The following is a 25,245-nucleotide window of genomic DNA, read 5'->3' as shown; positions in this document are numbered from 1 at the left end:
GTGAATCAAACCCATGATCTCAGTGCTGTAAGGCAGTAATGCTAACCATTACACCATCCGTAGTTAGTGGTGGCAGTCCAAGCCACATGGGAATTATTTCCCCAGAACATTTAAAAAATAAATTTATATAATGCTATCCTATGACTAAACTCAATCAATGATCATCTACTGCTATGGTTTTTTCTAATATGCATTTCAGTTCCTTTTAACATGCCACTACCATGTAAAAAAAAACAACAAAATATGCATTAAAGAATATGATAAAAAGCAGGATGCAAAAAAACAAAACAAAAACAACCAGAATATAAGAATATAATTTGAAATTTCCAATTAGCTTCATTAGTACTTAATTACTCACCTTCTGCATTGTTGTCCTCCCCCTCCGGATCTCTTCTCCAGCATTGCAGACAGCTTCAATGCACCAGGCACATGACAGGCAATACCGCTAACCATGCACCTGCTCCCCGCACACACTACATAACCCCTAACCCTGCATCCACTCCCCATATACACTATACTACTGCTAACCCTACACCGGCTCCCCATACACACTACACCACTGCAAACCCTGCATCCACTCCCTGCACACACTATACTACCGCAAACCCTACACCCGCTCCTCACACACACTACACCACTGCTAACCCTACACCGGCTCCCCATACACACTACATCACTGCTAACCCTACACCCGTTGCCCACACTCACTATACTACAGATAACCCTGCATCCACTCCTTGCATACACTATACTACCGCAAACCCTACACCCACTCCTCACACACACTACACCACTGCTAACCCTGCACCCGCCCCTGAAAACACTACATTACACCCCCCCCCCCCCCGCACACATTACATTACCCCTAACCCTGCACCCGCTCCCCGCACACACTGCCCCTAACCCTGCACCTGCTCCCCACACACACTATACTACCGCTTACTGTGCACCCTCTCCCCGCACACACTATACTATCACTAACGCTGCACCCACTCCCCACACACTATACATTACCCCAATCCTGCACCCGCTCACACAACACTACCCCTAACCCTGCACTCGCTCCCCGCTCACGCTATACAACTGCTAACCCTGCACCCGCTCCCCGCACACATTACACTACTGCTAACCCTGCACCGGCTATCCGCACACACTATACTACCCCTAACCCTGCACCTGTTCCCCTCTCACACTATACAACCGCTAACCCTGCACCCACTCCCCATACACACTACACTACTGCTAACCCTGCACCTGCTCCCCACACACTCTACATTACCCCTAACCCTGCACCCGCTCCCCGCTCACAATACACTACCCCTAACCCTGCACCCGCTCCCCGCTAACACTATACAATGGCTAACCCAGCACCCGCTCCCCGCACACACTACACTACTGCTAACCCTGCACCAGCTCCCGCACACACTACACTACCCCTAACCCCGCAACACACTCCCCGCTCACACTGTACAACCACTAACCCGCTCCCCGCACACACTACACTACTGCTAACCCTGCACCCGCTCCCCGCACACACTACATTACCCCTAACCCTTCACCCGTAACCCGCACACACTACACCCACTGCTAACCCTGAGCTTGCTCCCCGCACACACTACAACACCGCTAACCCTGCACCAGCTCCCCACACATACTACACTACCCCTAACCCTGAACCAGCTCCCCTCACACAGTACACTACCGCTTATCCTGCACCTGCTCCCCGCACACACTATACTACCGCTAACCCTACACCCGCTCCCCACACACACTACACTACCACTAACCCTGCACCCGCTCCCCGCACACACTACACCATCGCTAACCCTGCAATGCTCCCCGCACAAACTATACTACCACTAATCCTGCACCAGCTCCCCGCACACACAATACTACCGCTAACACTGTCCCGCTCCCAACACACACTACACTACCCCTAACCCTTAGGATGCTCCCCACTCATACTATACAACCTCTAACCCCGCACCCCCTCCCCGCACACACTGTACTACCGCTAACCCTGCACCCGCTCCCCACACACACTACACTACTGCTATCCCTGAGTCCGCTCCCCACACACACACTACACTACCACTAAACCTGCACCCGCTTCCCGCACACACTATACCACCGCTAACCCTGCACCCACTCCCGCACACACTACATTACCGCTAACCCTTCACCCGCTCCCCACACATACTACCACTAACCTTGCACCCTCTCCCTGCACTCATTACCCTTAACCCTGCTCTTCACGCACACTAAACTACCCATAACCCTGCACCGCTCCCTGCACACATTACACTACCGCTAACCCTGCACCAGCTCAACGCACACACTACTCTACCGCTAACCCTGCACCCACTCCCCGCACACACTACACTACCGCTAACACTGCACTGGCTCCCCGCACATACTACCACTAACCTTGCACCCTCTCCCTGCACACATTACCCTTAACCCTGCTCTTTGCACACACTAAACTACCCCTAACAATGCACCTGCTCCCTGCACACACTACATTGCCCCTACACCTTCTCCCTGCACACATTACCCTTAACCCTGCACCCTGTCCTTGCACACACTACCCCTAACCCTGCACTCTCTCTCTGCACATACTACCCATTACCCTGCACCTGTTCCCTGCACACACTACATTAGCCCTATCCCTGCACCAACTCCCCGCACACACTACACTACCCCTAACCCTGCACCACCTCCCCGCACACACTATAATACCGCTAACCCTGCACCCGCTCCCTGCACACACTACAATCCAGTGATACTGCCACATATATCCAGTGGTACTGCTGTATAAATCCAGTGGTACTGACTTATAAATCCAGTCCAGTGATACTGCCATATAAGTCCAGTGATACTGCCGTATAAATCCAGTGATACTGCCGTATATGTCCAGTGGTACTACCGTATAAATCCAGTGGTACTGGCGTATAAATCCAGTCCAGTGATACTGCCGTATATGTCCAGTGGTACTGCCATATAATTTCAGTGATACTGCCGTATATGTCCAGTGGTACTGTCGTATAAATCCAGTGGTACAGGGCGTATAAATCCAATCCAGTGATACTGCCGTTAATGTCCAGTGGTACTGCCATATAATTACATTGATACTGCCATATAGGTCCAGTGGTGCTGCCGTATAAATCCAGAACTACTGGCATATAAATACAGTCCAGTGATACTGCTGTATAAATCCAGTGATACTGCCGCATAAGTCCAGTGATACTGCCGTATAAGTCCAGTGATACTGCCGTATATGTCCAGTGGTACTGGCGTATAAATCCAGTCCAGTGGTACTGCTGTATAAGTTCAGTCTAGTGGTGCTGCCATATAAGTTCAGTGGTGCTGTCCTGTGCTGTATATTATTTACTGCAAATAAAGGGGTTATTAATATTTAATCCAAATAATTTTTACAGGGTTTGCCCTGTGTGGTGTAGAGGTACGCTCTCTTTTGCTGCATTTTGTTTTATATCTCCAGAAAAATAATGGAGAACAAAAATTTAGAGGATAAAATAGGGAAAGATCAAGAACCACTTCCTCCTACTGCTGCTGCTGCCGCATGCTGTTGTTGCTGCTGGGAGTCGATTGTCATCCCAGGGGGGAAGTCGGAAGACCACTTGTACTACTTCAACTAAGCAAATGACTGTCCAACAGTCCTTTGCGAGGAAGATGAAATATGTCAGCAGTCATCCTGTTGCAAAGCTGATAACTGAGGCCTTTACAGCTATGTTGGTGTTAGATGTGCATCCGGTATCCTCCATTAGTGCAGTGGGATTGCAGTGCCAACCCTAGATGGGCCAGGTGTTTGTGCTGCACACTTGTGTCGCTTAGCTTAGCCATACAGCTACCTCATTGCATCTCTTTTACACCTTTGCATGATGTGCTGTTTGGGGACTATTTTTTTTAAGTGACATCCTGTCTGCCACTGCAGTGCCACTCCTAGACGGGCCAGGTGTTTGTGCCGCACACTTGTGTCGCTTAGCTTAGCCATACAGCTGCCTCATTGCACCTCTTTTACTTCTTTGCATGATGTGCTGTTTGGGGACTATTTTTTTTAAGTGCAATCCTGTCTGCCACTTCAGTGCCATTCCTAGATAGGCCAGGTGTTTGTGCCGCACACTTGTGTCGCTAAGCTTAGCCATCCAGCGACCTTGATGCACCTCTTTTATTCTTTGCATGATGTGCTGTTTGGGGACTAGTTTTTTTAAGTGCCATCCTGTCTGCCACTGCAGTGCCACTCCTAGATGGGCCAGGTGTTTGTGCCGCACACTTGTGTTGCTTTGATTAGTCATACAGCTAAATCATTGCACCTCTTTTTCTTATTTACATGATGTGCTGTTTGAGGCCTAGTTTTTGAATAGAGCTATCCTGTCTGACACTGCAGTGCCACTCCAAGATGGGCCAGGTGTCTGTGCCGCACACTTGTGTCGCTTAGCTTAGTCATAAAGCCACCTCGGTGCAACCTTTCGGCCTTAAAAATAATATTCTAAGGTGTGAGGTGTTAAGAATATACTGGAAATGTGTGGAAATGAATGTTATTGAGGTTAATAATACCATAGGATCAAAATTACCCCCAAATTCTGTGATTTTAGCTGTTTTTTTGTTTTTCTCAAAAATCATCCAGATCCAAAACCAAAACCAAAATACGAAAGGGTGGTTTTGGCAAAACCAATCCAGATCGAGCATGGAATGAGAACCAAAACCAAAACACAAAACACGAAAAGTGCCCGCCGCACATCTTTAGTTTTCTTGCAAGATGTCACCTTCAATGACTCGGCAGGCTGAGGGCTGCCTAAGCATGAAGCCACATAAGCGCCCTGGTTTTTTTGTGACTAATGGGTTAAAAGTAGGGCTAGCTTAGTGATGTCATTTTGGGTCAGGTGCTTTTGTCTGCCTATTAGAGAGATTGTAGGAGGAGTGTATAATACAGTACTTATAGGCAGGTCCTGGGGGGCCATCCTTCTCTTTGCCATTTGGAAGCAGCTGAGTATACAGTGTCACAGTGCATATTGTGTAGCTTGGGTATATTTCTCCATTAGCTTTTCCTTTTGTCATCCCCCCTCCCCCCTGGTACCCCCTCGCTACTTGCCCTCTGTTCCTCCTTGTCTTCCCCTTATCCTCCTATTCCTCCCCAGTCCCCGTCCGCACATGTCTCCTCCTCCCCCACTCCTACTGGTTTAGGCCTCTCTCCCGCTCGCGGCAGCATTTTTGCAGTCGTTCCCTGGGTCCGGACAGATTCCGCCCCTCCCTCCCCCCCCCAATTACCTTTAGTCCCGGCATAGGTCCCTGGTGGTTGCCGCTCCCCTTCCTTGGCTTCTGTAGCTGGTGGCGAGCGCTGTATCACTGTCGTGCCTGCTGCGTGTGGTCCTACAACGGCATCTCGCCCCCTGTCACGGGGGTGTACTCCGTTGGCGCACCTGGTCTCCTCAGTGGGGTGGCTCACTCGGCTCCATAGGTGTAGGTTGCCCTGGCAGTTGGGCATCTGCGCTAGTCCCGGGAGTGAGGTTTTCCCTGGTTTTTTCCTTCCCCTCTAGCCCCAGTTTCAGTTTCCCCCCTGTAATTTTCCCTTTGGGTGGTGGTTTTTTAAAATTACTCTTGGGCCCTGTTTTGTTTTCTGTACCAGGCGGCTGGTAGTGTCCTGTCACCTGCTGAGACCGGTGACGGGGTGTTAGGGCTTCACGCCTGGCTCCTTGTCCCCTGCACCCAGCCTGGTTCCCCCCCACCCTTTTTCCCTCACCAGCGGTTTTCAGTGCATACCGTAAGCCCGGTTCCTGTTTCACAGTTCCCATGCCTTCTGCTGGGTCCATGATCCATGGGGTTACCACGCCATCTCCTGGCCATCCTGGATGTTTGCAGATGTTTTTTTCTCTATTCATATTCTGCCACGTTTACTCCTCCTCCCGGGACTTCTCCTCCGGTTTCCCAAGGGTTTGTGCTGTACTACGTACGGTCTGGGCTTGGTCTAGTTACCCCCATGTCTGCCGGCGTAAGTTTTACCTGGGTCTTTCATGGACCCATTTACTCTGGTGCTTTTTGCGTGACTTATTGGCGTTTTCCCTAGCATGGAAGTCTCTTACCGGGAAGTTTTTGCTTTATAGCCTGTTTTTTGCTCTCACTTTTTTGGCGCTTTTCCAGTTAAGTGAGTGGTTGCTGGCAGCAAGACGTCAGCCAATACCGGTTTGCTGTTTACTAAGGTTTTGCTAAGGGTTGCGGTGGTTTTATTTAACATTGCGCACTTTGAGACTGATCAAGTTGGCCGTGGCCGCTGGGTTTTTCTTAGAGCGCAGGCAGTTACATCTGTTTGCCCAGGGCAATTGGCTAGGGCCTATCTACTGTTGCACCCTCTTGTTGGGGGTTCGTTATTGTTGCTGGCGGATGGGGGGACGCTTCCCCAGTTTCAGTTTGCAGTTGTGCTTCGACGCTGCCTATTGGCATTTGGTTTAGGTTCTGCGGATTGTGGAACCCATTCCTTTTGGATTTAGGTGGCTACACGGGGGGTCTTGCGCCAGAGGCTTTATAGGATGTTGGCTGTTGGAAGTTTATTAGTCTTTTTGTTTGGGTAAAGTTAGCTTGCGCTGACCTTGTGGTTCCGGCTATGTGTCTTTTGCTTTGTTCATTTCATTTTATTACGGGATGTCCTGGCGTTGTGCGCCCACGTGTGACATCAGGCAACCCGGTCCAGCCTGGTTCACCGGGGTACAGCTTGGGGCGCTGGCTGTCTCTTTTTAGTGGGGCCTCACAGTTTTTGGTAGTTTTGTTTCTTCAGCAGGGAGTGGGGCCTATTTCTTGCGGATGGGGGCAGCTGCTCTGGCTGCACCTGGGGTATTCCAGCGGCAGCTATACAGGGGCCTGGCCGCTGGAACTGTTTCTTTAATTTCAGTGTGGCAGGGAATGGAGCCTATTCCTTGCAGATGGGGGCAGCTGCTCTGGCTGCATTTGGATTATTCCAGCGGCGGCTATACAGGGGCCTGGCCGCTGGAAATGTTTGGTTTGTATGTTTTCAATGTGTGGATTATGTTTGTTGCGCTACCCCAAAAACGTTGTTTACCTGTCGGTTTTTGAATGGCTAGCATTCAGGAATTGAGGGTGTGAAGTGATTTTTTACATTTTCCTCCGAGGGGGCCGAATTACAATTGACACACTTACGGTCCACGGGAGGTTTTTTGAGTTTTCTCCTTCACTTGGGTTTTTCTTTTCTGTGGTTGTAGTAATGTATAAGTTTGAATTGTGCTGTTGTTAGGGTTTTAATTTTCAGCATTGATGCTTTGGCACACATTTGGCTAGTTGGCCATTCATACTTTTTTGGGCAGTGAGGCATCCTCTGGCAGGACAAACGGCTGAATTGTTTGGTCACAGGGTAGCCTATGGTTAGGTTTTTAGGAGTTTTCGTTGGGTTGGTTTACTTCGGCTTCTTTTCCGTCACGGACGAAGGTGGGGTCGGCCCGACTGGATCGTCATTTCCCTTGTTGGAACTGACATGGGTCGAGTTGAGGGCATCGACCTCCTCCTAAGTGTCACGATGGATTTGGTGGCTTTGCGAGCCTCTTGGCATCAAATGAAGGTAGTATGGTCAGTTTTGGTGCCCCATTTTCCTTGGCAGGGTGCTGTCTGCTTCTCTGCCATGTAGACGTCCTTTCCACAGCTGGCATTGGTGTGTTTTTGGAGAGCATTTTTAGCTTTGGAGTGGTTAGTTTACGGTTTTTGGTTTTCTTGGTTTGGATGGCGTACTGCGGTTTAGGTAAACATTGTTGTGGTCAAAAGCTTGCATAAGTGGTCATTGTGTGGCACCCCCTTTTGGTAAGACGGCGAGTGTGTCCTCCCCCTGTGGGTTGACTATGGACGTTCCTGTGCGGTTTTGTCCATTGCTCTGCTAGAGTAAAGGGTGGTGAGTCCTACACAATGCGGGTTATGCTTGAGGAGGCGGTGGTAAGTCCCCTCCTAGGTTATCTGGTATTATTTTAGTTGACTGGTGCTGGTGATTTGGTAGCGCCTTTTCTTTGCCATCCCCCAATACATAGTTAAACTTAGGTCATCAAACAATAAATACCTGTTTACCTTTTAAACCTAGCAGTTGGTGTCCGTGTCGTTATTTCTTAGTGCTAAGCTAGTTTAAGTATATATATATATATATATATATATATATATGTGTGTCACAATTAAGTCATGGGCGACTTATGGCCCAAACAGCTGACAATGGTATTTCATCAGCTCAAGCACCAAAGCCACATTCTCAGAAAATGTAAATTTTACATTGCGCTAGTCTTAGTTGTATGTGGCTGCAGCAACCACCTCTCCAACCCCCTCAACCTCACTAACTCACCCCTTTCACTCACCTCCTCCTCCACCTCACTCACCTCCTCCCTCTCATTCACCTCCTCCACCTCACTCACCTCCTCCACCTCAGACTGAGACATAATTTAGACAAACAACACTGAACACTGAAAAATACAGACACAACAAACACACCCCTCCACTACCTCTACACAGCACACACCAACCGCACACACACAAACACTGACAAGAGACTTAAATTAAATCAGACAAGGACCAAAACTCAGACAAACTAATAAATGACTACACAACAAAAATGACAAGACTACTTTCAAACGCAAAACAGCACTCAGAAATCCAAAACAGCACAAATCCACCAACCTACTCACCTTCTCCACATACCACAACCTCTCACCTCTCCACTAACTAAATCCACGAGGTACGGACATTTTGGAGCGTATTTATATGGTTGCACTAAGACACTCATACATCTGAAACTTAAGCAATCACGACCGACAGACAAAAATGAAAGTACAATTGGAAACGCGGCCGAGAAAGAAAAAAAAAACACTGCCGCATTGGTAAAATTAAGAATCTGAAGGAACAACCACCCATGTTCGGCAGAACAAAACTAATCCGGCCGATAAATGCATGTGAAAATATGAATACCATCGACATCGGAAAACACAAAGAATAAAAACCTGGTAGCTTGGTAAATTACCGATTATGGTGGTGGGGAGGGGGGGGGGGGTAATACAGACTTGATCGTAGCAGCAAATTTATTAGCAGTGGGCACAACCATGTGCACTGCAGGGGGAGGGGCAGATATAACATGTGCAGAGAGAGTTAGATTTGGGTGGGGTGTGTTCAAACTGAAATCTACTGTAAATTGCAGTGTAAAAATAAACAGCCAGTATTTACCCTGCACAGAAACAAAATAACACACCCAAATCTAACTCTCTCTTCAAATTTTAGATCTGTCACACCTGCAGTGCACATGGGGGCTAATTCAGACCTGTTCGCTCGCTAGGGTTTTTTTGCAGTCCTGTGTTTGCATAGTTGCTGCTCATAGGGGAGCTTATTTTCACTTTGCAAGTGTGCGAACGCTGTACAAACAGATTTTGTGCAGTATTCTGATTACCCAGGACTTACTAAGCCGCTGCGAACACTTCAGCCTGTCTGGGATCGGAATTGACGTCTGGAACCCTCACTGCAAATATCTGGACAAGACTGCGTTTTTCCAAACACTCCCAGAAAATGGTCAGTTGCCACCCACAAACGCCTTCTTCCTGTCAATCTACTTGCGTATGCCCCTGCGAATGGATCCTTTGCACAAACCCATCACTGAGTGGCGATCCGCTTTGTACCCGTGTGATGTGCCTGCTCATTGCGGTGCATATGCATGCACAGTTTAGACTTGATCTCCCGCTGTATGAAAACACAGCCTAGCGATCAGGTCTGAATTAGGCCCATGGTTTTGCCCAACTGCTAACAAATTTGCTGCTACGATCAAGTCTGAATTTCCCCCATGGAGTAAAAAATTACATAAAACAAACAAATTTAAGTCCAAACTCAAACCAATTCAGTGGAAACATGAATATTAGTAAATATACCCCATTGAATGAATACTTACAAAGTACTGTATGTCAGAAGCTAAATGAATAAATACTCCCATTGACAAAGGTGTTAAACTAACCCAAGACATGTCAGTAATAAGCAAAGAGGGAATAGCATGCAAAAAGTTCCTTATCAAAACGTTATTGAGCATTTAATTTATGCAAGTATTGGAACTCACCCTGATACTACGCATGCAATAAGCTGAGTAAGCCAATTTGCCATTAATGTTGGGAAACAACATTAGATAGCTGTTAAGAGACTCGTAAGATAGTTGAAAGGTATATCTTACTGTGAAATTCACCAAAACTGGAAATTCAACACTGAAATCAATCTGTGATGCTGTCTGGAGACCAAATGAGTATAACTGACATTCCTATATGGAATGTTGGCAGGTGCAGCAATAAGCTAGTCAGACAGTAAGTAACACACTGAAGCCCTATCCACCACAGAGGCAGATTACATTGCACTTAAGAAGCCCAGGAAGCTTACACATCAAAATTACTTTGTGCGAATTTAGGGCTTAATTTAGCATGGATTGTAATTATGACTGAAAGCACACTTATTGCAAACACAAATCTGTTAAAACCTCTAGCCAAACCCACAATCTCACCTGAGATTATACAACCCCCATCACAAATCTAGCCCACTCCCAATGCACGCATAGCTACAAACGCAACATTGGGGGTCATTCCGAGTTGTTCGCTCGCAAGTGAATTTTAGCAGATTTGCTCATGCTAAACCGCCGCCTACTGGGAGTGAATCTTAGCATCTTAAAATTGTGAACGATGTATTCGCAATATTGCGATTACACACCTCGTAGCAGTTTCTGAGTAGCTTCAGACTTACTCGGCATCTGCGATCATTTCACTGCTTGTCGTTCCTGGTTTGACGTCACAAACACACCCAGCGTTCGCCCAGACACTCCCCCGTTTCTCCAGCCACTCCTGCGTTTTTTCCGGAAACTGTAGCGTTTTTTCCCACACGCCCATAAAACGGCCTGTTTCCGCCCAGTAACACCCATTTCCTGTCAATCACATTACGATCGCCAGAACGATGAAAATGCCGTGAGTAAAATTCCTAAGTGCATAGCAAATTTACTTGGCGCAGTCGCAGTGCGGACATTGCGCATGCGCATTAAGCGGAAAATCGCTGCGATGCGAAGATTTTTACCTAGCGAACAACTCGGAATGACCCCCATTGTGTACAATTACGAGAATAGACACAGCTCTAATACAATGATGTCAGCACACAACTGGGATTATTTCTTGTTCTATTCTGTCAGGATAATGTTAGGCAGGCATTAAGGGTAACAATGTAACATGTTGCTTACAGTAGTAATAAGCTAATTACAACACTGTGCTAAAATGAGCATACACATGACAACATACTATGGTAAGAGGGCTTTGTGTCTCTCCCCAATTGCCCACATTTCTATGGGATCAGCTCCCTACAAGAGAAAGGAAAACAAGACCTGAACATTCTGCACCTGCATTAGTAATTTGTAAGTCCGGGCTTCCTGGATTTCACAGGTCCAAGTGGGAAAATAGAAGTCTGGGTTTTCCAGCTCACCCTCAGCCAGCAGGAAGTCAAAAGCAGGATAGGAGTTAAAAACTCCCATACACCCACTGCACATTGCACTGATGCCTGTTAGAGGCCAGTGAGTAGGTTGCAATTTTATAGTGCCAGAGACTGTGGAGAGCATGGTGGATAGTGGCTGCAGGTCATTGCAGCATAATAACTGTTGAGCATGGGGAGTGCTAAGACATTTACTTTCATTTGTTCATTTTGAGATATGTACCTGGGTGACCAGGCTCAAGCCTGCGTATGCTATGTACTTCAGTGTCTGCTGTCAGTAAAATGTAAAACCTGCCTAAGAGTCCTTATTTCCAGCACTCATTTTACAATACATACCTAAAGAAAAGTGTTATTTCTTAGATAAAAAAAAACTAATTTATTTAATTAGGCATGCAGCACACTAAACAGCAGTCCCTGCATCACTGTGAACACCATCAGCCGCCTGTGATTTTGCAATTATTAGCTTGACTATCAGATATTTTGCTGCTGCCCTCAGCTGCCTGCATAGTTCTCTAGCTACTCAGCCTGTACTGTTAGAGCATTGGCAGTTTCAGCAATCTGTTTTGCATACATTGAGATTGCAGCACCCACAACACACTCACTACATGCCCCGCATAGTAGAAATTGCATACCCATCCCACAGACACTCCTTTTTATCATTGCTAAATGTGATCACTACTGTGTTCGCAGATACCTAGATATGATTATGAAAATCAGACTTGATGCATGTGCACTGTCTTGTGTATGCATGCGCAGTGTGTCGATAATCGCTAATTGTGCGATTTTTTCGCATTTGTAACTGATACTGAATGATTCCCTTAGCCTTTTAAACAAGGATTACACCATCAACATGGATTGTGATGACAGAGGTAGCACCAAGCACCACTAAAGATCCAAGCACATTGAGATTAGACACCACTTCATATGTGAGATTGCGAAGGATAGATTGTGATAATCTATATATTGCAATTGAGAAGAATCCTGCTTATATGCTCACGAAAGGAGTTATATCATCACAATTACTGGTTTTGACATGTTGATGTGTTACTTCTTGTGTAACCCCACCTTCAGTTATAGTTATTTGCTGCAAAGGTTGTTTAAATTAACTTAACTGGAAAAAGCTTGCAGCAAGGTGGGGTGTTGGGAATGGAATCTCCACTTTGGGCCTTATTAAGGTCACATCGCAATCACAATTGCGCAGGTCCCATCATGCATGAGCAGTTAATGCAACTGGATCGCATTAACTGTGAATGCCTCTGCCTGATTGACAGGCAGAGGCGTTCACGGGGTGGACGGGGGGTCGGCATGCAAGCACTTTCGAGGCGGCTGAAATGGGGACATGTTGACAATGTTCTCTCACTGGGGAGGGGATTCTGTTGCATTATAATAAATTAGAATAAAAAATGTGATGGCTTAAACTACTGTAGCACAGCTGCCCAATGTCATCAAGTGGTACCCAACCACTAGAAAGATACAAACAAAGTAGATTGAATGTTACACACCGGTGCTACTAGTGTCCACTTGATCCTTTAAAAAAAAAAGAAAACAATACCTGAACCAAGATGGACTGAGGAAGTGTATATGTTAACTCATACATTTCCTCATTTCCTCTATGTGATTGCTGGGATCCATGTGGCTTCTGTCATTCTAAGAGCGACGAGCCAATCAGCAGGCATCTCTGTAGGAGTGCCTACTTATTGGTTGTGTGTGGCCAGACTGTCATTCATCAAAGGTTCCCTCAGTTACATCAATGATGGGTACTGCTATATTGAAGTCAATAATGGGAACTGATACTTCGTAGTCAATGATGGGAACCACAAATTTGACCTCTAGTAACCTTGTGGTTCTCATCATTGACTACAATTACATTTTAACAAGACAGTGGGGGGGGGGGAGGGCTGTCCAGACTCTGGGTGGTCCGGATCTACTGCGCATGTGTGATGGCCATTTTGAAGGCTGCATTGCCCAACACTGGACTCCATAGAGGTAAGTATTAAAATATGGGTGCAATATGTGTGGTGTGGGCCCCCCGTGGACACAGGAACCCGTGTGCACTGCACACATTGCACCCGTTCTAGAAGCGCCAATGCCTAGAAATTTAGTAATGTGAATAAACAAATAAAATGGCCTTCCTTAGAATAGCAAAGCAAAACATAATCAAAAGATTTTACTGTCAGACCATCACACCTCAGGGAACTAGAAATACAGTATGTGCATACTGAACTGAAAACTGAACTGATAATCTCTACTGGGAACCAACATGTCCCTCCTCAAAACTCTATTTGCATGAACTTTCACTGTAGTTTTGCTCATCTACTTTAGACACTAGAGGACTCAAGTATATAAAAAATATTATTTGAATTTTATCAATATCATTATATCACAGTTCTGAAAATCAACCACACTAGTAATCTAGTCAAATAAAATTGGGTACAGTATTTGTTAATTATATTGCAACTCTATGTTAGCAGTAACCTTACATTGTAAATACAGTCTAATAAACCAATAGACTGATCAGGCTTCAGCAAAGGCACTACGATTCTATTGTCCTAGGGTGGCTCCCAGCAGCTCAGCTTTTTTTACAGTTATTATATATTTTCAGAGTAAACTAAGTCAGCTAAACATTGGACTCTGTTTTGAAAGAGAACAGTTTATTTTGGATAATGCAATGTCATGCCTTTCAGCATTTGTATGTTTTATGCATTTATCCTGTATAATCTATATCATACAGTATGTTATGTTTGCATTGCATTATATCTATGCATATTGCAATTCCATGGTTTGTATTTATAGTTTTACCAATTTCTTCTATTATATAATAAACATCAAGCTCCTCACTACTGATTGGATTATTGGAAAGTAGAGGTGGTTATGCTGTCTGTCTAAATTTGATCAAGGATATTTTAATAAGAGCAGAACACACAGTATATTATAAACTAGGGTTTTCCCACAGGGACATATTATTAACTGGGGTACTACTATGGGGGCATATTATTAACTGGGGCACTGCTTTGAAGTCATATTATTAGGCATATTATCAACTAGAGCACTACTGTGGGGGGCATATTATTAATGTTGGTTTTGTAGTTTCATATCTGTCTGCCTGCTTACACTGTAATGGTTTGCTACTAAATATGAACGGTTTATAGCAACCCGAATGGGTGTTTATGAGTTTGTAGCTGTTTTTTTTTTCTGTAGTAGAGTATTTTCATTTCTAGTTAGTGTCTAATAAAACTGCTATTATTTTAACCAAATTCCATGTGTAGGTGTTTAAAAAATATTATAGGCTCTTAATGTTTTGCTTTCTATATAGAAGACTGTTCTGGAGTGTAGTGCCTCAGGAAGGTGACCTGCCATTGGCTAGCCCTTCACCATCATCTCCAGGACATGTAGCTGCTGCACACACTTTATATTTACCTGCATTTGTTATCTCCTCTCTGGGAGATGCACGAAGAGGAGCAGGTGGACAGCGATGGGGCTGAGCTGATTGCACCATTAGGCCCCACCCACTCACTGGAAAAGTTACACAATTGGGCTATATTTGCATATAGCTAAAATGCTGCAATTAGGATAGAATTGTGCCATTAGGCCCCACCCATTCCACTGGTTCCGTGCTTTCACTGTGTTTATTACCCTATTCTACCCACTTTACTGTGTTTATTACCCTATTCTACCCACTTTACTAGGAAGTGGGCAGAATGCGGGAGGGGTGCCCACTCGTCCAGTGCTGCGGGGGACTACCTGAGAAACCGAATGTCTCCAGCAGAATCCTGGATAGTAGGCAAGTAAGACACACTGCAGTGGTGGTAATTCAGTTACTGTGTAAATTAATGATGAGCTTCTTCATATACTGTATGTCTATTGAGTAATTGCTGGAAAAATGGAATTTCTAAATTAGTTAAATTACCTTGCTGACAATTATATTTTACAGACTGTAAGCACTAAAATGTAGTAACCTTGCAAACTTCTCAACTGCTGGACCTCATGCTCTCATTACAAACCTCAATACTACACATAAATCACAGAGTATTACTGTACATTAAAAATCAGTGGGTGGACTGCACAAACTCCATTTGAGAAAAAAAGATCCACAAGTTTTTACACTTTATTAATCACCTCATAAAATATTCACTTGGGTAAATACACCACATATTTACACATCCACGGTATTCTGTAAAAAAAAAAATTACATTTAAATCTGTAGTACAGCAATTCATTTTGTATATGTTTATATAGTTGTAAAACAATCATTGTGTAAATCTTGTTCAAATATTTTGCAAGCTGTCTGCAAAAAATATACTTTGGAAAAAATAATGTTGATAATTTAAGCATATGGCTGAAATAACCAGACATTTTTAATGATCTTAACTCAGAATAATTGTAGGTATTTCTTTAAATTTTTCAATAAATTTCATATTCAATTTTTTTCCTCTTACATATAACAGTAGGTTGTACTTTTATCGTAGGTGCCAAAGTAATGTGATTTGCCCTTTCAGACATTTACTTGACCTGCTGGCAACCAAACCACAGGTTTTCTGGTTTATGAGATGAGTATTTTAAAATAGGTCGGACTTAATAACATACTCCAGAAATGATGAGCTTTCTTCTGACAAAGAGACACTCTGAATCTCCAGTACTTAAAAGCATATAATTTATTTTCTCACTGAACACAGCATGAAAAAAATGAATCTTTTAATTAGAACATTAGTATTAGTGATAAATGTGCCCCACAGGAATGCATTACATATTAGCAGATATCCTGTGATTGAGAGACACTGCTGCTTTTTTTTTTAGAGCTTACTGTATCTACAGATGTAGCTACTGTCATTGTGGCTACTTCTGCCAAGTATGGGCACTCCTGGTGCTACTAGGCGCGCCTGCACCTAGCCACGGCCTCTACCATTTATGTGAATGGGGTGCATGTACGTATAAGGCATGTGCCTTAGATGGGCATGTGGTCACGGCAAATGAGGTGCCTATATGTAGCCATGATGAGTGTGGCTACATTGTATGTGGAGGCATTCAATTTGCCAGCTGTCAGGATCCCAAATGTCAGGATACCGACACCGTCCAGAATCCCCACTCAGGTGGTGATCCATGCCACCACCCGAGGGGTAATATAACCCTGTGGTGACCAAAGATCGCCACCTGGCCCGAAGCGTGGCAAGCACAGCAAGCCCATGAGGGAACATGCTGTGCTCGGTGCCGGTATTCCAGCTGTCTGGATCCCAGCATTGGTCTCATGACTGCCAGGATACTGACAGCCAGGATATCATACTGAATCCATTGTATATGCTTTTATTATTTATTATTTATTTATTACCAGTTATTTATATAGCGCACACATATTCCGCAGCGCTTTCCAGAGAATATTTGGCCATTCACATCAGTCCCTGCCCCAGTGGAGCTTACAATCTATATTCCCTACCACATGTACACGCACACACATTCATGCTAGGGTTAATTTTGTTGGGATCCAATTAACCTACCAGTATATTTTTGGATTGTGGGAGGAAACCGGAGTACCCGGAGGAAACCCACGCAAGTACGGGGAGAATATACAAACTCCACACAGTTGGGCCATGGTGGGAATCGAACCCATGACCTCAGTGCTGTGAGGCAGTAATGCTAACCATTACACCATCCGTATGCACAATACATGGTACTGTAGCTAAACTGATAAGCATCAGTGTTAGGAGAAAATTAAAACAGGTGTAATTTGTTACTTGGCACAACCACGTTGCACTGCAGTTGAAACAGATTTAAAATGTACGATTTAAAATTGTGAAGGGGTGTTTCCTAGCTTAATTCCACATATTTAATCTGCATGCAAAAAAATAAATCCGCTCTTTGCTTATTTTTTCTTTATTTGCCACTACTTGTGAGGTCCTCAATGTAGAACATGAGAGTGCTACGGGTAGCAATTCCATACTTTTTCATGAATTTTGCATCTTTTTCGCATAGTAGCCACATACAAACTCACACTGGGGGGGGGGGGGGGTGTACTAATTTCCTGGTTGGGTCGGGCTTGTTGGAGAGACCTGGCAGGGGGCCTAGGTCTGCCTCAGCCCCCACACACACTCTTACCTATCAGCAGCAGCTTCTTTCCCCAGCCCAACACATGTTGCTTTGTGCTGGGTTGCGGTGGGTCAGTGGAGGCTGCAGCTGCTGCTGCTGAGCGCATCAGTACTCACCTCTGCCTACAGGAGAGGAAGTGAGAGCAATTCCACTAATTTTGATGCAAAGGAATCAGTATAAAGTTGTAGATAAAATATATTGCACAAAGCATGGAGCAAAAACAAAATTACATATTCCCATTCAATTTTAGTTTTGGAAGCACAAAGTCTTTTAGCGTCTCTTTCCCAGATGATTGCACATCCTCAACTGTTGTCTAAATCCTTATAAAATTCCATTTATTGATGTTCTTTAATATCTAGCATCATTGTCTCTTAATAAGCTTTCCAAAGACATAATATGAATGCAGTTCTGATGGTCATAACGTGCGGTTTCCCAGAATATCAGATGCGACCATGTCAGGGAATGCACAGCCTGGCATATTATTATTATTATTATTATTACATTTTATTTATAAGGCGCCACATGTGTTTCGCAGCGCTGTACAAAGGACAGTACAGGGAGACAAAACATAGCATTACAGTAAATAAATAACAGAAATAGTGTACAGGTAACATAGAGCACCACACATTCTCAAGACATAATACAGCTAAGATGTAAGTATTGAGGGATTGATCATCATACTACTAGAGGCTGGTGGCCATAGATGGAGATGAGCCTTTACTTGCAGGGTAAAGATGATCTTTGAGTAGGGGAGAGCTGCGAGTGAAATGTGTTGAGACGAGGGCTTAGATAACAAGAGGAAAGAGGGTCCTGCTCTGAAGAGCTAACAATCTAGTGGGGAGGGGCGACAGACAGATGACAAGAGGTGCAGGCAAGCGGGAGTTAGCCTGATGGCAGTATGCAAGCAAAGCTGAGATGTTCACGGCATGCGGCAGGGCGGTGGAGGCGTGGCTTCAGGACTGGGTTATGCATCGGGAGAGTATGCTTTGATGAATAGTTGGGTTTTTAGTGCCCGTTTGAAGCTTTGCAAGGTCAGGGAGAGTCTAATGGAGTGGGGGAGTGCGTTCCACTGAAGAGGAGCGGCACGGGCATAGTCTTGAACACAAGCATGTGAAGCAGTGACAAGGGCAGTGGAGAGGCGATGGTCATTGGTTGACCGTAGGGGGCGGGCGGGAGTATGAAGGTAGAGGAGGTTGGAGATGTAGGGAGCAGTGGAATTAGAGATGGCCTTGTATGTGAGGGTGAGGAGTTTGAAGAGGATTCTGTAGGGGAATGGGAGCCAGTGTAGATTTTGGGGAGTGGCAGATGTGGTGCGGTGGGAGAGGAAGATAAGCCTAGCTGCAGAGTTTAGGACAGATTGGAGGGGAGCAAGATGGGAGCAAATGAGGCCAGTGAGGAGAACATTGCAGTAGTCAAGTCGTGAGATGACCAGTGAGTGGATGATGAGTTTAGTTGCACTCTGGGAGAGATATAGCCTGATACGAGCAATGTTGCGTAGCTGGAAATGACAGGATTGTGCCAGAGCTTGGATGTGGGGTCCAAAGGAGAGGGAGGAGTCAAGAGTGACACCCAAGCAGCAGAGTTGAAGAGATGGTGATGTTGTCAACAATGATAGAGATATTGGTCGGGGGTGTTGCTCTGGATGGGGGGAAGATGATGAGTTCAGTTTTGTCCATGTTGAGCTTCAGAGAGCGCTCAGACATCCAGGAGGAGATTGCGGAGAGGCAGCTGGAAACCTGGAAGAGGACAGACGGGGACAGATCAGGAGAGGAGAGGTAGAGTTGTGTGTCATCAGCATAGAGGTGGTATTGAAGGCCAAAGGAGTTAATGAGCGCACCCAGGGAAGAGGTGTACAGGGAGAACAGAAGGAGTCCAAGTACAGAACCCTGAGGGACACCAACAAGAAGGATGGAAGGGTGTGAGGTGGTGCTGGAGGCAGACACAGAGAAGGAGCGGTTAGTGAGGTAAGAAGAAAACCAGTCAAGGATAGTGGCATAATGTGTGACCATGCCAGGCAAGTGGATAAAAGTAATCATCAATTCACAATAGAGGTGAGCGGTTCGGATTTTAGGAAACCAGTCAATACAAATCCTGGCTCAGGTTTGCCTGTCAGTCTGAGATTCATCCTGGTTTTGGATTCTATATAAGGACCCAGCAGCAGTGAACTGGCGTAATTTCACTCTAGTCACGCTGCTGTGTGCTGTGCCCTGCTCTGTTGTGTCCATCCATCTAAGGGCTGTATGGTGTCCATCTAAGTTGCTGCGCAGTGTCCATCTAAGTGGCTGTGCTGGGTCCATCTAAGTGGCTGTGCTGTGTCCATCTAAGTGGCTGTGTGGTGTCCATCTTATACAAGTAGCTATGCTGTGTCCAACCACAAGTGACTGTGCGAGGTCCATCTAAGTGGCAGTGCTGTGTCCATCTACAAGAGGCTATGCTGTGTCCATCCACAAACTGTGTCCAGCCCCTTAGTCTAATGCCATCACACAATGGTGCTGCACTGACTGTGCAGGTCCACCCACTGCATTCATATAAGCAGTTTGACTAAGTATTGTTTGTAAGTTGTAAAAAAAAAAAAAGGTTCATCGGTTATAAAATGTTGTATAATTTGTTTGTACTGTTCCACACACTGCACCCCAGTGTACCTCAGTGCACTTTATTTACTTCACATAAGCCCTTTGACTCCATGCTTTATGAGCCCAGCTGCCAGTTAAAAGAATAAAAAAATATATTGTTGTATAATTTGTTTGTACTATTCTACATTCTACCTAGCCCAGTATGCATGCATAAAAGCAGTCTGACTCCACACATCATGAGCTGAGCTACCACTTAAACTAAATAAATATATTGTTTGTACTGTTCTGTGTACTCTACTTACCCAGGTTTGCTCTGTACCCCTGTACACTTTGTTCACTACATGTAAGCTTTGTGACTCCACACAGTGTAAACCAAGCTGCAAGTTAAAAAATAGAAAAAATATATTGAAAAATGTTGACATAATTTTGCATGTCTAAAAGAATTGCACAAAATTAGTGACATCTCTACCGTAACTCCCTCTGATATGGTCACCATCCAGGGAATGGTGAAGATTATTTTCCTGACACTGTGTAAATAGGCATGTCACAGAGTCCCTTTGAGTACTGGAAGGAAAAAAGGCAATTGGAGGCCCTTGCACAAACTGGCTTTGCATTACTTTAACGCTGCACACTTTCCAAAGTGTACTCAGAAAGAGTTTTCAGCACAGCTGGGAACCTTATCAGTGATCGGTGTAGAAGGCTACGTCCTCAAAATGTGAAAAAGATGATGTTCATCAAAGAGAACTGTAAAATTCATAAGAGTGGGTATGAGGGCACAATTCTATCTTGCACCACTTTTTATTTATTTACACTTAAAGTATTTTTCTCTGGCTACAAGACTCTGTTATACTCTTTGAAAGGGTATTTTAGAATGCATATGACAGATTGCTGTTAGTTTTCAGGTACTGTAATATGTAGAGCTATTTTTTCTCCTTCTATTTCACATTCAAGAACTTAATTGGAGAATATATGCTCTCCTGTGGTTCAGACTATACAGATGTTGTTTAAATGTCACATACAGGTAAGAGTAATGTGGTGGTCAAAACCTAACACACAGGCAATTTTTTAACCTGCTCAAGGCTCCTGGCTGGCTCACCAAACCTGAATATCAATTTAATCAGCAGAGTCTGCTTGTGCATCCAATTTGCATAGCGATGCATACAAGATGCATTTACGACAAAAAAGACACCCAGCAGACTGCTCACTTATGCCAGGCAGCTCGCTGTGCATTCACAATGCTAACATGCAATACAAAGGAACATATCTTCTGTGGCTTCTGGCTTCCCTTTCCACAACCAAAGCCATTTACATTTATTTTTACAGAGTACAAAGCCACAGTTGTATTTTATATCTGTGTAAAAAGTATAAATCACAGCTTTTTTCTAATTTTCCCAAAACAATTTCTGTCATGCTTCATATATAGATATAGACTCAGATATGCACACAGATATACCAATCAGTTGCGAAAAAAGCTGAGGATGCTACTTTTTACACAGATATATAATACAACTGTGGATTTTCAAAATATTAGAGTGATATCTTTATGAGACTGAGATTACTGTACTTTTTCCCAGGCCTGTAAAAATATTATGCTGTAAATAAATATGTATGCTGTAAAAATATTGGGGTGCTGTAAAAATAAAAGAATGCTGTGGCCCTTTCCTGCATGCTGTAAAACTATAGGGGTGCTGTAAAAATAAAGGAATGATGTGGCCCTGTCCTGTATGCTGTAAAAATACAGGGGTGCTGCAAAAATAAAGGAATGCTGTGGCACTGTCGGGTGCTGTAAAAATAAAGGATAGCTGTGGCCCTGTCGGTTGCTGTAAAAATAAAGAAACACTGTGGCCCTGTCCGCTATGCTGTAAAAATATAGGGGTGCTGTAAAAATAAAGGAACGCCGTGGCACTGTCAGGTGCTGTAAAAATAAAGGAATGCTGTGGCCCTGTTCTGTATGCTGTAAAAATATAGGGGGTGCTGTAAAAATAAAGAAACGCTGTGTCCCTGTCGGGTGCTGTAAAAATAAAGAAACGCTGTGGCCCTGTCCAGTATGCTGTAAAAATATTGGGGTGCTGTAAAAATAAAGGAACGCTATGGCCGTGTCAGGTGCTGCAGAAGTAAAGGAATGCTGTGGCCCTGTTCAGTAAGCTGTCAAAATATAGGGGTGCTGTAAAAATAAAGAAATGCTGTGGCACTGTCGGGTGCTGCAGAAGTAGAGGAATGCTGTGGCCCTGTCCAGTATGCTGTAAAAATATAGGGGTGCTGTAAAAATAAAGGAATGCTGTGGCCCTGTCGGGTGCTGTAGAAGTAAAGGAACGCTGTGGCCCTGTCCTGTATGCTGTAAAAATATAGGGGTGCTGTAAAAATAAAGGAACACTGTGGCACCATCGGGTGCTGCAGAAGTAAAGGAATGCTGTGGCCCTGTCGTGTATGCTGTAAAAATATAGGTGTGCTGTAATATTAAAAGGTACGCTGTGGCCCTGTCGGGTGCTGTAAAAATAAAGGAACACTGTGGCCCTGTCCTGTATGCTGTAAAAATATTGGGGTGCTGTAAAAATAAAAGAACGCGGTGGCCCTTTCCTGCATGCTTTAAAACTATAGGGTGCTGTAAAAATAAAGGAATGATGTGGCCCTGTCCTGTATGCTGTAAAAATACAGGGGTGCTGCAGAAGTAAAGGAATGATGTGGCCCTGTCCTGTATGCTGTAAAAATATGTGGGTGCTGTAAAAATAAAGGAACGCTGTGACCCTGTCGGGTGCTGTAAAAATAAAGGAACGCTGTGGCCCGGTCGGGTGCTGTAAAAATAAAGGAACGCTGTGGAACTGTCCTGTATGCTGTAAAAATATAGGGGTGCTGTAAAAATAAAGGAATGCATTGGCGCTGACAAGTGCTGTAAAAATAAAGGGAACTGTGACCCTGTTTCTGATATTGAGATTGAGGTTGTCACTGCAGAAGTAGTGTGCTTCCGGAAAGTATTCACAGAGCGTCACTTTTTCGTTATGTTACAGTCTTATTCCAAAATGGAATATCAGGTTGGTAAGTACTCTTGGCTGGTGGGAAAATAATTAATTCTGTTTTGGAAATGTTGAGTAAATGTTGAGTAAATACTGGTCATCTAATTATTTTGTACTGTTGCTCCTTCATAGTCACAGACAGGGGCTCAAAAGCACTAGACAATTATCCCTTCAACATCACGTCTGTGGTGGTGCTGTATTTTGTATGTTTAGGCAAAGATCCATCTGTATTTGCACATGAACTTTCCCATTGCTAAGGCTAGTGAGGTTATATACCTGCTTATCACCTGCTGTTCTCTAAGGTGTCCTGTCCAAACTGAACTGCCCTGGAATTGTGAGTGTTAAGTTCTTAGGCCGGTATAGACACTTATCATTCTGTATATGCTTAGCAGGGACTCTGAACACTATTTTAACATGCTATAGTCCTACATATCAGTAACGTGATTATGTTCTTCTGGTGATACCTTTTGGGTGTAGAGTAATACAACCACTTGGTGGTGCATTGCTCCCATTGTACAGCTGCACTATCTAATGATATTGCACATATTTACCCATTTCACATTTGTTACCGAGTTAATCCGTTGTCTGTAATTAGTGTTATATTGTTACTTTTTGGTCCTCTAATTGATTCTATTATCTGCAGTAATTGATTTTTTGTTCACTTTTTTACAGTCTACTTGCATACTCTCACTCATAAAGTTCATTTTAAATGCCATATTTTCCTGATTTGCATCTCCCGTTTAAATTGGTATAGGTTGTATCTATTCATAATAGTACCTATGGCTTATATCCTACGCAAGGGTTAAACAACCTTAAATTGCCCTTTTTAAAATACTGACCGTAGAACTGCACATATATTGTATTATATAGTGGTTTGCAACATACTTTCAGTATCACTCCCCATAACGGATTGTGTGGGTTTATAATTTCCCTGGTATTTCCTATAAGGTATTGTGCAGGAAGTGGAACTGTTCTCTTTACTAATACAATAATATCCCTGATACTGCCAGCAAGAAACATTTGACTCTGTTTTCTGACACGCCACAAACTCGGGCGCATATTATAACCACTGAATTGCCCCGTACTCTTCTATGAAAGTGAACACTGTGAGAAAGAACTGTAGGAAGCCTCCATATAGGGGAATCTATGTATCTAATTAGTTTGTTGTTATAATTTCTCTTATTGGACTGTGAGTCTTACTGCAGATATGTAACCTCTACCTTACAATTAAGGGTCCAGTAGGTAGGTTGATGTGAGATTACTTCATATATTGTTTCATGATATACTGTTCGTGAGATTGTCGCTGTAAGTACGAGGCATTTACTGAAAGAGGTCCATCGTGGTATGGACAGATTCCTGGAGAGACCTCATAGTTCAGTCTCAAACGTGCCATCTTCTAATAACAAAACAGGAAATAAACGTCAGAATAATCAGAAATCCACTATGTTAAACACACCATTTCTCCCCTGAATGCCTTCAAGTGTGGAGGTTAATTCCCCACAGATTTTGCCTCTATAGCAATTCCGTCTCCAGTGGAAAAGGCTAAGGAGGTCTTAAATATGCTCATGCCTCTAATAGATAAAAAAATGTAGGCTCTGCATTCGAGGTTAGATACCTCTTTAGCCAATATTGAATCCAATACAGCAAGACTGGATACATTAGAACAGAGAACAAGCAATGCTGAGGATTCTTTAATTGCATTGCAGCAGGAACTTACTGTAAAATCTCAAACGCTCCAATCCATGATAGAAAAGGCTGACGATTTAGAAAGCAGGAGTATACGGAGCAACTTGCATTTTATTGGGATTCCAGAGATGGTGTCAGATGCCCAGATACAATGTTACGTTAACACATTGATTCCCCAAGCGTTGAGATTACCTGATGCTGAGATACCACTGCAGGTGCAAAGGGTACACAGGTCAGATATTCAATGTAGAGATTGAGACAATCGCTCCAAGACCCACTATTGCAAAGACTTTTGATTATACAGATAAAGAGAAGCTGATGCAGGCATAAAGGCCCATTCTGACTTACGAGTGGAGGGCCAAAGAATTCTGATGTTTCAGGATTTCTCTGTCTTGGTCTTGCAGAAGCATAAA

At 44.1% G+C, this 25,245-nt stretch overlaps 1 long non-coding RNA gene across 5 annotated transcripts in view; it reads right to left on the bottom strand.

Moving 5' to 3' along the window:
- LOC134948819 (uncharacterized) overlaps positions 1-25,245 on the bottom strand; it is a 281,962-nt gene that overhangs the window by 231,589 nt on the left and 25,128 nt on the right. For 2 of the 5 annotated variants that reach the window (XR_010183031.1, XR_010183030.1), the window contains exons 3-5: positions 24,367-24,542; positions 20,438-20,512; positions 15,601-15,655 (exon numbers count right to left, since the gene is read on the bottom strand). This is a non-coding gene — a long non-coding RNA (uncharacterized LOC134948819). The other 3 variants (XR_010183033.1, XR_010183034.1, XR_010183032.1) reach the window with 3 other exon arrangements.

This window comes from Pseudophryne corroboree, chromosome 8, assembly GCF_028390025.1.
Source record: "Pseudophryne corroboree isolate aPseCor3 chromosome 8, aPseCor3.hap2, whole genome shotgun sequence".
NCBI classification, from domain to species: Eukaryota; Metazoa; Chordata; class Amphibia; order Anura; family Myobatrachidae; genus Pseudophryne; species Pseudophryne corroboree.
This window is presented reverse-complemented; position numbering and strand designations above follow the sequence as displayed.